The 14,380-nt window shown below is 39.6% G+C and overlaps 1 long non-coding RNA gene across 1 annotated transcript; it reads left to right on the top strand.

Annotated features, from left to right (window-relative positions):
• The first annotated feature begins 4,466 nt into the window (after positions 1–4,466).
• On the top strand, positions 4,467–13,464 carry LOC105872256 (uncharacterized). Its single transcript, XR_001154486.2, has 3 exons — positions 4,467–4,672; positions 8,845–8,973; positions 13,054–13,464. It is a non-coding gene; the product is annotated as an uncharacterized LOC105872256 (long non-coding RNA).
• Positions 13,465–14,380: the final 916 nt, after the last annotated feature.

The following is a 14,380-nucleotide window of genomic DNA, read 5'->3' on the forward strand; positions in this document are numbered from 1 at the left end:
TAGATAATTATTTGTCACTACTATTTAAAATAAGAACTGAATAAAATTCAGTTCTTAATATTTGTTTTTTAAAATTATTTTACAATTATTTACCAAATGTCTACTCTGTGCCACGGACTATGCAAAATCCTGAAGTTTAGCATGGGCTAAACAGACATTGTTCAAATTTCCAAGAAAATCAGTCTATTAAAGTATTCCTAACACATCAAAATCTGTCTACTCAGATTTTCATGTCTTTATTTTTCCAAACTCTTAGATGCACAAACATTATTTACTTTTATTAGTCATTGATTCGTAATAATGTAACCTAAACTAGTGAGGACACAAGAGATCATATATGTGTGTATATCTATACATATATGTGTGTGTGTATGTGTATACACACACACATGTATACACATATATGTATACATATATATGTGTGTGTATATCTATACACACATAATTTGTTTAATCATTTAGATACACTTTCATATTATATTTTCCTATTATGGCAGTTTTAAGTTTATAGAGCTGTAAACCCCAGACCTACATTTTTTTCCAAGAGGTTCATTTTCTATTATAAATTTCCTAACCTATGTGCTATTAAACATAGTACAGAACCCTATAATAAATGTGAATCCTTCTATTCATATTTTACATATCTCCTCTGTTAGTAACAAAATTTTTAAATCTTCCTAACTATATTTTATTTAAAAACTTATATAACTTTTCTAGTTTTACTAAGGAATTTATTTTCACAAAATGATTATGATGCTTGCAATAGTCAGTTTCCTTATCCATTTGTTTTTTTAGTTTTGTTTTTGGTGTATTTTTCCCTGTGCAAATTCTTTTATTTTTTTAAATACTTGTATTAGTTTCCTAGGGCTGCTGTAATAAATGGCCACACACAGGATGGCTGAAAACAACAGGCATTTATTCTTTTGTAGTTCTGGAGGCTGAAAGTTCAAAATCAAAGTGTGACAGGGCTGTGCTGCCTCCACAGGGTCCTGGGGAAATCCTTTCTTGCATCTTCCTGCTTCCGCCGGTGACTGGCAATCCCTGGTGTTCCTTGGTTTGTGGCAACATCATTGCAATCTCTACCTCTGTCTTCTTGTGGCTTTCTTCCCCAAGTGACCATGTGTCCAAATTTCTCTCTCCCCTTGAAAGGACACTAGGCACTGAATTAGAGTCCATCCTCCTCCACTGTGACCTCATCCTAACTTGGTCACATCTACCAAGACCCTCTTTCATTTATTTTTATTTTTTTCAGCATATTATGGGAGTACAAATGTTAAGGTTACATATATTTCCCTTGCCCCTTTTCCCCCCTCGAGTCAGAGCTTCAAGCATGACCATCCCCCAGTTGGTATGCTTCACACTCATTATGTATGTATATATCCATCCCCTCCTCCCCCTCCCACCTGCCCGACATCCGATAAATGTTATTCCTATATGTCCACTTAGGTGTTAATACCAATTTGCTGGTGAGTACATGTGGTGCTTATTTTTCCATTCTTGTGATAAATTCACTTAATAGAATGGGTTCCAGCTCTATCCAGGAAAATACAGGAGGTGCTAGATCACTGTTGTTTCTTATAGCTGAATAGTACTCCATGGTGTACATATACCACATTTTATTAATTCACTCATGTATTGATGAAGATCCTCTTTCTAAACACGGCCCCATTCACAAATACTGGTGGTTGGGTCTTGGGCAAATCTTTTGTGAGAGACACCATTCAACCTTCAACAATATTTATATGGTCAAATATATTAATCTTTCCTTTTATGGCTTCTGGATTTTGTGTTGTTTTTATAGAAGAGATTTTCGGTCCTGTGACTATAACAAAAATTTTCCTTTTTTAAAAAAATAAATAATGGACTCATTTTAGTGGTTTCCATGTAAATGCCTGAACATCTTGCATAAGTATTAATGTAGTGTGTAGGGGAGAATTCCATTTTTTTCAGATAGCTATTTAGATGCCATAATATCCTATATTTAATAATTGATATTTTCCAAGCTGATTTTAAATACCACTATTGCCATATACTAAATTTCTGGAGTTATTCATGTCTGTTTCTGGTCTCGATTCTATTTTATTGATCTGCTTTGTTCTGTGTCAGTACCACTACATTTTAATCATTTCAGTTTTAGAATATGTTGCAGAATTTACCTGACTGCTCTTATTGATGTATTTTAATTAAACTTCAGGATTAGATCTTCTAGTTCAAAAAAAGTGATAGCACTTCTCCTAAAATCATATTAAATATATAGATTTACTTATGGAAGATGAAAATGATACCATTATCTGTGTTTTTTTCCAAGTCTTCTAAGTCCCTGAGCAGCAATTTAAAGTCTTCTTCTTAAAAATCTCTCCCATTGCTTTTTAAGTTTAACGTTAGCAGGAATTATCTATCAAGAAAGGATATTGACTTTTATCAAAAGTCTTTCGGCATCTGTGATGACACTGTAGTTTTTCTTTTGGTCTATTGATATAGGCTTCTCTAATACTGAATTTTTCATGGATGTTTAGAAGTTGGCGTTTAAATTCTTATTCCCACACTTAATAGCTTTGTTTCCTTGTGAAAATTGCTCCATCTTACTGAGACAATTTTCTGTAAAATGGGAATAATTGTAGAGCTGTCATTTTTTGCCTGCTTGAAGCATTCTGTGTCTTTGGGAAATAACAGCCTCATTTTTCTTTGGGGAAGTCAGCCTTCCCCTCAGCCCATGTGACCCTTCCCTAGGCCTACGGGTGACATTTAACCCAGAGCTGCTCATGAGGTCACCCCACTTCCCCCACTCCTGTGACAGTGGTTTGTTTAAGGACAACACAAGCTACGCCAATGAGAACTAGCTCCAGATTTTATTCTGGACCTTACTGCTTTTGTTAAGCTCCTAGGATATGAACATAGACTGAATTATCAATACTGGGAAAGAGTTTGCCTGAGAATGAAAACATAGAAGAATAAAAGCTGGGGATGAGAGAGAGAGAGAAAGAGAGAGACTTAGTTAGTTGATGAAATGCTCTGAACACTTAGAACCAGCACACCTTATTTACTGCCTGAGTATTAAGTTAAACAACAACAACCACCCACAACAAAAATAATACCAGTTACAACAGCCAACATTTATTGAGCACTTGCTATGGGCCAGATACTATTCTGAGTACATTTCACACATGGACTCTTTCAGTCTTCATAATAATCCCATGAGGTGTATGTTGTTAATACTATCCCATTTTCACATGAGAAAACAGGCCCAAGGGCTTTCAGTAACTTGCTCCATATCACAGGGCTAGTAGGTGGCAGAGCCAGGACTCCAGCCCAGGTTGTCTTGCTCCCTCACCTAAACACTAGGCTCATGCCAGTAAAAAACCTTTGCGTCCAAAGGCTGTTTGAGAAGGGTTTCTGTCAGCAGCAATAATGTAATTTTAATTCCATAATCATAATAACTACCTTTTAAAGTTGTTAAGAGCCTCAAATGAGTTTGCGTACGTGAATTCACTTAGCGCAGTGTCTGGCACATGGCAAGTGTGCAAATGTTAGATGTTGCTGCCGCAAGTGCATCATTGAGTCTTTCTATCCAAACTACTTGGAGAAAAAGAGAGGAGTAAAGACTGTAGCCTTTGGGGAACTATTTATATTAGTCTTTGTTGGGTTTGGTGCAATGGACTTCAGCTGGCATTACAAGCTCGCATGCTTATAGAGGGGCCAGGAAGTTGGCGTGAATCAGGATTTCTGAAATTTGGTACTATTGACATTTTGCAACCTTCTTGGTTGAAGGGCACTGTGCTGCACATTTTAGGATATTTAGCAATACCCTTGGCCTCTACCCACTAGATGTCAGTAGCCCCCCATGTGACAAAAAGTCTTGAGACAGTGCCAAATGTCCCTTGAAGGGTGAAATCATCCCCTGTTGGGAACCACTGGTATAAATGAATGCAGCCCATGCTGGCATTGTGCGAGCTCTTGTGTCATACTGAAGGGACGGCCCTGCTGTCTAGAGGGGCAGCCACTGCTCAGCTCTTGCTGGTTGTTCCTGAGGATAACTGTGGACCCTTTATTTTCAGGTTGTCCAAATTTTCAAGAGAAACCAAGGGTCTAGTTTTATATTGTTTTTTCAGATATTAAATGCCGGCCCCATTTTTTATAACCACATGTGGGCCATATGAAAGACATCTGTGGGCCACGTGTGGGCTCCTAGCTGCCTGTGTACAAGCTTTGGCCTGGAGGGTTTCCCAAGACTCTGGTGACTATGATGCTGAACAGGGCTCCCATTTCTCGAGTACATTCCCCCCCACACCCCCCAGCATGCTGCCTTTCAAAACAGTTGGGACGATCAAAGCAGCATTTAATTCTCTAATTCTCTTAACTGATTAGGTCCATCGTACCCCTTTAAACAGACATTTTTATTTTTAACTTTTCCCCTGGTAACAAGTGAATTCTAGAATGAGTAGAATGAAAGGGGATTATTTAGAAGATGCTCTCTCCATGGAGATTGCAGTTGGAGCCCTCTATGTTTGTTTCTTTTCCTTTTTTAATTTAACAGTTTATTTGAGCAAAGAACGATTCACAACTTGAGCAGACCCCAAACCAGAATAGGTTCAGGGAGACTCCAGCACCGCACATGGTTGAAGAAAATTTATGGACAGAGAGAGGAAAGGGATGGACAGACAATGGAATTGAGGTAAGAAACAGCTGGATTGGGGACAGAGTAGCGTTTGCCTTATTTGAACACGATTGGAACAGTTGGCTGCCTTTGATCGGCTGAAACTCGGTGATTGACACAAGAGTAGGTTACAGCCTGTGAACACATCCGGTTAGGTTACAGTTCACTATGTACAGAGAGACCTTTAGGATGAACTGAAAACATGTAAGGAGGTATCTTTAGGCTAAACTTAGTTTAAAAATTCCCCCCATTTGGTCAACTTCTCAACTTTGAGAGATTGACCAAAATTTTATGCATTGCCATCACACCATCACTATGGAAAATGTACTTATTTGGCCTCAAATCTCACTGGGAAATAGGAGCACAGTGGATTTTATGAGGTGAGAACAAAGACTTCAGGCTACATTTTTTTTTGTTGTTTTTGTACAGGGGACCTCCATGTGTTGGAAACGCTTGTTTTTCAGGAGAAAAACAAAACCTCTGTCTTTTCACTCATCTCAATTTCTGGTGTCTGTGGATATTTTCATTGCTTGCAATTGTTGGAACTTTAAGAATTCCTTTAAGCTAGCTCAGCAATGTGGACAATTGATTATAAAGATACAGGGGAATTTCAGAACCCATAGAGGATATGTATAATCAGACCTTAGAAGGGACCAGAAAAGCTTTCTTGTATCAAGTGACATTATTTTCTTGTTTTCTTAGATGTATCTTTCATTTGTTTCTCCCCCTCCAGAGAATAACTTTCACTCTTTTCATCCAGCCAGTCCTGGAGGTACATACTGCTCATGTGTCAATGGGAATGTTCTATGAGAGAATGTGATGGAACACGTTGTTGGAGACAGGACTCAACCCATGTGTTCACTCCACTATAACAGTGCCACAAAGCCAGACTGTCCACTCTATGATAGCATGTACTTTCTTCTTCTGTTTGTGCCGAACTCCTAAAACCTAGAATCATGCCTGGCACACAGTGGCGCTCAGCATCTCTCTTCTCTCTTTACGCACCCACTTTTGGTGACCTCGTCTAGGCTGGTGACTTTCAATACCCCTATATTCCACTGACACCAAAATGTCATCCCCAGGATGAAACCGGCCCTTGAACTGCATTTGATACCTTCACCATGAAGGTATCATGAAGGTTACATGAAGGCATCTAGATTTTGGACATCTAAACTCAACTTGTCTAAACCAAGCTCTTTCCCCCAAATGTCTGTTCTTTACCTTCCGGGATGAGTCTTCTCCTTCTCAGTAAACGTTTCCCTCATTCTTCTAGGAACAACTGGATAATTGTATGGAAAATAGGATGAACCTTGACCTTTACCTCACACCATACACAAAACTAATTTGCAATGAATCATTAAACTTCAGAGCAAATAAAAACCACAATTCTATTGCTGCATCACCACTGGAACGGCTAAAATTAAACAACACCAAGCACTGATGAGAGTGTAGAACAACTTGAGCTCTCAAACTAACTAATGTTGGTAACTTAAAATTGTACAACCACATTGGAGAACTTTTTGGCCATTTCTAATAAAGATTATATATATATATTTGTTTAGCATATGATTCAGCAATTCCACTTGTATTTACCTAAGGTAAATTTCCTAGGTTTCTTTGAATCCCCTGAAATTATATATAGAATTTTCTGGCATGTGCATTTTACTTCAGAAAATAGTCTTTGTTTTCCTTAGATTCTCAAGATATTCACGACCCCAAAAGAAACATGAAACACTGTGTTAGCTATAGCTTTCCTTCTTTCTATGACAATAATTATTGGGACTAACTTTAGGGGTACCTGATAACATTTAAAGTGGAAATTTACAGTCGATACTGGGAAATCACAACAAAACAATTGTCCACATGTGAGGAGGATGTTACTACTGTATATCATTAATAAAATTGAAATTGGTGAGGGCTTTGTACATACCTTAGTTTTATTAATGACATTTTGATTAATTTATACTAAAAATCATGAATATGTTGAAAGATATAGCCACAAGGATGTTCATTACAGTGTTATTTATGGTAATGAAAAACTGAAACCACTTAAACGTTCAACGATAATGAATTAGCTGAAAAAGTTAAGGTATATCAATGTAATTGTACATTCTGATATCTTTCCAAATGGTTTTGAAAAATATTAGTGACGTGCAAAAATATATCATCCTATATCAGAAGACAGCACACTATGACCATTGCACAAATCCTGCCCATCACCTATTTTTGTTAATAGTTTTGTTGAAATACAGCCCTGCACATTCATTTCTTATATCTGATTTAGACCTCAGGCTGCAGAGTTGAGTAGTTAGGACAGAGCCCTTATGGCCATCACAGCCAAAAGTACTTTATCTGGTACTTTTCAGAAAAGGCTTGTCAATGTACTGTATCATTAAGTAATAACATAATATGGTTTCATCTTGTAAGATACATACACACACATACACCCACACACACACACACACACACACACACACACACACACACACACACACAGAGAAAAGAGAGAGAACTCAAAGTAGATAGAGACACCAAAATGATAAGTGGTGGTTTATCTCAGGCCATAGAATAACCGATAATTTTTATTTTTGTCCTTTTGCTTTCCAGTATTTTCCAGAATTTATACAATAACTATTCCATATACCATCACATACAAACTTTTTAAAATTTTTATAATACTATTTTCAAAAATCCCTATCTGTTTAGCCTTTAGCAGTTTCGCAGGTCTCCCAATCCCTTCTGGTGATTACAATGACAGCAGATGAGTCTCCAGTTATTTTGTTGAGTGGCTTGTGAAGCCACCAATTGCCCTGCAACCAGGTTCTATTCAGTGTTATACCTGGGAGGATATAAGCAACAGGAAAAGAAGAACAGGGCAAGAGTGCTTGGAGAAAATTAAGATTGCAGACGTGACATTTCCTAGAAATCAGCCTGTCTTGGTTTCTCCCATAATTATTCACCATTTTGTTTACAAATGGGAAATAGCATTCTACTATTCAGTGTCTTCCAAGAGACTGAAGTTAATTTGAAATAATCCTCCAGCAAAAGCACCAATAAAAGCATCTGGAACGCCCTGTTGCCATACCCTCTGGCTACTGACACGACATTATTGATACACAAATCAAAGTTGACTGCTCTGGTAACAGTGAGTCCCCTGGCAGCAAGAGCTTTCAACCGAGAAGGTGTTCCTTTCTGAAGACAGGACCAACTTAATACACTATCTCATTGTAACAGGCTCAGTTAAGACATTAAAGGGATCCCAAACAGAAATTTCGAATCTTTTTTCCTTTTTTTTTTTTTTTGTTTTCCTTAGATGGAATGGGCCAACGCAGAATCACAATAAATAAATAAAAGAAGAAGAAATCCAAACTATGCTTAAGAATAGACTCATGAGACATAAAGGAGGCTACAAATGTAATGTGATTTGAGGGCTGTCACAAGGTTTCACCTGTCAGAAACCTGTAGCAGGAAACTTACGCCTGCCTGACGTTTCCACCATTAGAGTCATTCTTTTGAGACACATCATTTCTTAAAAGGCTCTGCTCAAATATAGAATTATAGAACTTCTGGGTTTAAAGGGACCTTGGTGGTCATAAATCCATTCCTGCACTGATATGTAAATCCACTCTTCATTATCCCCTCTAAAATGTTGCCTGGCTTTGGTGTGAACTCCTTCCACGATGGAGGACTTATTTCTTAAAAAAAAAAAAAAAAAAGCAACTGATTTCATGTTGAGTAGGCTCTAATTATATAAAAGTCTTCCTCGTGGTAAACTAAAATCTGCCTCCCTGTAATTTTGATTCTTTGATCAAAATTATTTATACAAGCAAGTATTTATGATGCACCATTGCAGGCATTCTCGACATAGTGGCATTCCGGATAATCAAATTTCCTGCTCTCATGGAGCTTCCGTTCAGGGAGGGGGATGGGCAGCACACAAACAAAGTGATAAACAAACTAGGCTGTCTCAGGTAAGGTGAAGTGATAATGACAGGGGGACAGTGGGGAGGGCTATTTCAGATGTGGGGTGTTATGGGTTGAATTATGTCCACCCCCACCAAATATGTCTAAAGTCCTAACCCTCAGTACTGTGCATGTGACCTTATTTGGAAATAGGGTCTTTGTGGGTATAATCAAGATAAAATGATGTCATTAGGGTGGGTCCTAATCAAGTATGTCTTTATAAAAAGAGAAGAACAGATATGCACAGAGGGAAGATAATGTGAAGAGACACCGAGAACAACGTCATGACGAGGACAGAGATTGGAATGATGTGGCTACAAGCCAAGAAATGTCAAGGATCGCCGCAACATCAGAGGGTAAGAGAAAGGCATGGAACAGATACTCCCCTGGATCCTTCAGAGGGAGCATTTTAGCCCATTTGGAAGCTCTAACTCGTTTGCAGTAAAGACACTTTGCAGATAAGTAAAGGCAGCCGCTGTATGCTGCTCCATCTCCAATGCCCCTCCCCCATCTTCTCTTCTTCAAGCCAGTTCCTTGTGTGCAATTTGGTTTAATAAATATTTATTGCAGACCTAGCAGGAAGCCACGAAAGTAGAACACCTCCATGTGCTCCAACATGATAGCACACATTTGCTAGATTAGCTAGTTCATTAGTTCCCAACCTCTTGTTCTGTCCCATGAGGCTCAGATCCAATCCCCACCCTTCCTTCATGTGGGAGGCATGGGGACAGATTCGAGCACTGCCCCTTCCCACAGCGGACGTTTTGTTCTGCCTTCTTAGCAGATGAAAATCACTAAGTTGACTGGTAACTCAAAGAGACCCAAATACTCAAGAAATTTTGAGATTGGGAAGAAAAAAGATTCTAGGATTTATTCAGTGAATACCTTTAGCCTACCTTACATGCTGGACTTATTGTGGCAAGGCCTCAAATGTATCAAACCAGATGAAATTGCCAATATTTGACCAGTTGAAATTGATGATCAATAAAGTTGGCACAAAGCATATCTCTAGCTGTGCTATTTAGAATTTACAATGTTGTCGTCTTTTCAATTTTCCAATAATTTGGTTTTGTTATTGTTTATTTTTCTCACAGAAGTAAACCATATGTTTTCTTCATAGAAACTGTGAAACCGATTGATGTGAATTTCAACAGGGAGATAGCATACCTAAGGCAGGTAGAAACATCCATCTAGATTTGGGAAAGGGCTTTGTTAGCCAAAGGACTATTCTGTGTTGCTTTAGAATTTTTGTTCTGGGTGTCTGAACCTCAAAAGTGGGCCTAGTAGAAGTTCCGAACCCATTTTAAATGAAGACCAATTAGAAGCCATGGTAAAAGCTACCCCTCAAACAGCAATGTGAGGCCTTGCAGCGACTTAAGAGTCCCTGCTAAGACAAACTCTCAGAACCTGGGTACAGCAGGGAAGGTAAAATAGTGAACAGGGTATATACCACACCCATGCACAGGACAGCAAATGCTAAGGTGGCTGGAGCGATATTTATTGCTGAAGATTCAAAACAGCAGAGACACATTTTGGGAGGAGATTATATAACCTGTGACAATAAATGGGTACTGGCTGACAACTGAAAGAGATCTGGACAATGGCTGGAATTTGGGGAGGCTCCCTAGCACATTAGGAAGCCGTCATTATGATTAGAGAATGTTCTGGCACCCACATGGTGGTCTGCAGAAGGCATAATGCAACACTCCTTTTAAAAACTGTGTGAAAAAAACAATAGCAGAACCATCTTGTCACAAAATTGTTCCAAGCTTGATTTGTGAGCAGTTCTGTGGCTGCATGCTGCTTTGGTGGATTCCTGGTCACCTCACTGTCATTAGAAATATGAAGGTTATCCAGAAAGTATCCAGCCATGTAATATGAAAATTACATATTAATAATGGCTGGATACTTTCCGGACAGCCTCGTATACTGCTAGAATCAGGGTCAGCAAACTATGGCCCATGGGCCAATTCCAATGACCATCTATTTCTGTACAGTTCATGAGTTAAGAATGTTTTATAAATTTTAAGTAGTTGAAAAAATCAAAAGAACGATATTTTTGACATGCGAACATTATATAAAATTCCAATTTCAGTCCATAAAGTTTATCAAAATGCATCAACACTAATTCATGTACATAGTGTCTACGGCTGTGTTCGCACAAAGACCGAATTGAGTAGTTGTGACAGAGACCATATGGTCTGAAAAGCCTAAAAAATTTACTATTTGGCTCTGTACAGAAAAAGTGTGCCACTCCCCTGTGCTAGAGTGTCATTCCCTTTGCTTAAAAAGAGAAAGTGAGGTCTTCATCAGCCTTCAAGAAGAGGCTATGCCTGTTTTGTGCCTGCTTGTTAGCAAATACCAAAATTTGGCCTTAGACTTGCTTTCTTTAGAACCTGGTTGTGAATTACTGGAGCAGTCAAAGAGCTGGCACCTTTCTTTAACTGTTGGGAGTTAATGATATTGGCCAAAAAGAAACTAATGATTGGGTAAAGCCCAATTATTATAGGATTATTTTGCTGCAGATACCCTGGCAGGGGTAGAAATGGTAGCTGGAGCAAAATCTCATCAGCAAGTTAGTCCCCGGTTTCAGACTTTTCCTAAGACCTAGTTGCTTTACTGCCCTTTGCACTCCATGAAACACTGAGTATCTTTAAAATAAATCTCTTAGGTTTTGCTAAGCCATGTCCAGCAAATTTTTATCACTTGGAACCAAATAGAGTCCTTATTTATACACTCCTGATGATCAACAGAAGGGGATAAAGACACAAAAGTTGCAGTCATTCATTTTATGGAGCCATAAGACCTCCCTGAATTATTTAGTTAACTGTCCACCAGCAGTTATAGCCTGGTACCTCTCACGCTTTCCCCAGATATCTTAGTTATTAAGGTGATGCTTTATAATCTTTGCATTGGGCAACAACACAGCAAAAATAGTGATACTTTTTAGGTAATACAGGGAAGTATGTAGTGTGTTGATGGGTAATAAGTAACACACACTATATCTCTTTTTAAGAGAGGACATCACAAACCTAAGACAACCTAAACGCCTCATCTCTCATTCATCCATTATTCACAGATAGTACCAAAGATTCAGCAGGTGATCAAACAGACCTTCCAAAGACATAACTAGGGTCAGTGCCAACACCTGCGAAGATATCAGTGCTTCCCTCTGCCTGCTGTGCGTCATTCTCTCTGTAGCATTTGCCTTCCTTGCTAAGGGAAGCTGTCCCCCAAGTCATCTTCACTGGCATTTCCCCCAGTCTCACTGTTAGGTGACAATGCCAGTAACTGAAGATGTGCAGGGAAGACAGCAGGAGTATGCTCTTTGCAATGACATGCCAGATCAATAAACACCTTCATGCAAGCCTGTCCCAGTTAAATGTCCCAGATAAATGGGTCCCTGTTTTAATTATTAAACAAGAATTGGCACTAGTCAGCAGGTAGGCACTTTACAAGACAAAAAGTATTTCCAATACTAAATTGAATGGAGTGTAACTTTCTCCTGACTCAATCACCTCCATCATCCGACTTATCAACAAATGGAAACAGTCTGCTAACCAACTGATGTGTCGACTTTTAGGGTCACCGCCATGGAAAAAAACATTTGTGAATTTTCCACTGATACATCATTTTGGTATTTTCTGACTTCCAGCATCCTTTATCTTTTGATGAACTCCATGGCTCGTCTTGGTAAGAGCACCAATGAGCCCGGGGAATTCTTTTTGCAGCCTTCTCTAGTGGTGGGAGCACATTGGTTTCAAAAGGCTGTGCTACATAGAGCACTCACTTTTCCTGCACTAATACTAATAAATCCAGGAGAGAGTGCTTCCCGAAATGGATGGACCTGGGCTTGCCTCAGTATAATGGGGCTTTTATGCTGACATGCTCCATTAGGGACCACCACACACATCTTCCTCAATAAACAAGCTTACTGCCCAAGTAATAAAGTCATTTATGGAGAGAAGTCAGCCAAAAGACCAGGACTTACGAGAGGTTCTCAGAGAAGAATCACACCGAGTTAGGTTAAAAGAGAATCCCGTAGATTCAAATCAAAAGACTATCTTTCAACTGAAAGCTGGTTCCCCTGGCAGGGAGCCTGCTTCCTCCGAGCCCATTACCATGCCTTTTCTTTAGGGGTCCAGAGGGAAAAGCTCATCTGTACGGTCCCAAATAAGGAGAGAGAATTTGGTGACTTTAAAGCCAATTAAATTCTTTTGAATATTAGAGTTTTCTCTTTTCCAAAACATAAGAATTTCTGATCAAGCAAGAACTTTTCCACTTTTAATTAGCCCCTTGTGTTCTGAGAAGAAAAGCAAGGGTGAAAGTTATCTTTAAAAAGTCACTGTTACAAGGATTTTAAATTATTTAGCTCTACTGATTATTAAAGGGAGATGTCACAAAGAAGTGGGTGTTTCCTTTTCTCCTGTCCCCAGGTCTTCTGTGGTGGGAGTAACTCTACGACTCATCAAGGACCAAGCGAGCAAACCCAGGAGATACAGGATGGATGCTGGCAAAGGGGAGACGTGAGATGAAAGACAGAGCTTCCTGGAAGAGGAAGACATTGGAAGTGCCTAACATGCTTTGCTGATCCTCACAATGTAGCAGCTGCCTTGAAAGGGAATCGATCCATGCTAGTCATCATTGCTCTGTGTGTGTGTGCATGCACATGTGTATAGGGTATGGGACATACAGAGATGTGTGTTCGTGTGCGTGCATAAGTGAATGTATATATGTATATGTGTCTCCCTTTGTACTTAGATATCTAAATGAGATTGTAATGGGCCCTGTGCTCTTTTCTCCCCAATTGTATACTTTTTTCCTCTTTTATTAAGATACTACATACATATAAGTGAAAAAAACCAGAACTCCAGGCATATAGCCTAATGAATTTTTTACATATGTCTATGCCTGGATAATCACAACTCAGATCATGATAGAAAACTCCCAGGACCTTAGGTCTGAACCCAAGTCAGTCATCTCATAGCAGTTCTTTGGTCCGCATCCCAGGGAGAGAGGTCTACTAAGGTCAGGGCCAACCAAACTCTAACCAGAGGCAGGGATGAGGCTGGGGGTGGTGGGGTGTCCTCAACCACACACCACAAATGCCTGGTGCAGTTATAAATAGCCCTGTGGAGGTGGAACCTTCCCAAGGGAGCCAATCCTGGAGGATGACGGCCCAACAGCCAATCCCAGCCCTTGACAAGAGGAGGCCCCTCCCACAGCAGAGTCAAAGACACCAATCATGCCCTTTCCCAGCCTCCTTTGCAGCCAGTCCATGTGACTGCTTCCCAGCCAATAGGAACCATTGGCCTATCTACCAGGGCCTTCTAGGAAAGAGCTTCCCTTCAGCACAAAAATAGAAGAGAGTAGAGTGAGAAAGTTCTATCTCTTCTTTTGCCAGGCACATTCAGGCAAGAGTCTTGGAGCGGGGGCAACTGTCCATGAGGGAAGACGATACCAATACACCAAGGAGGCCAGTGGGTTGGAGGCTGAGCCCTTGGTGACATGGTTGAATCTCCAAACCGGAGGTTAGCAAGCTTGAGTTGTGAAGGGTCAGATAGTAAATATTTAGGCACCCTGGGCCATGTATGGTCTCTATTGAGGCTGCTGCTTGCTATTTAGCAACCTTTCTTAATGTTCGGGCTATAGAAAGAACAGAGAGAGCAGAGTATATTTGACCCATTGGCCAAAGTTTGCTGACCCCTTCTCTAGACCAATGCAGCAACCACATATCTCCAGAGTTCTTGTTAAGTATAATGA

This window comes from Microcebus murinus, chromosome 16 (genome assembly GCF_040939455.1).
Source record: "Microcebus murinus isolate Inina chromosome 16, M.murinus_Inina_mat1.0, whole genome shotgun sequence".
NCBI lineage: Eukaryota > Metazoa > Chordata > Mammalia > Primates > Cheirogaleidae > Microcebus > Microcebus murinus.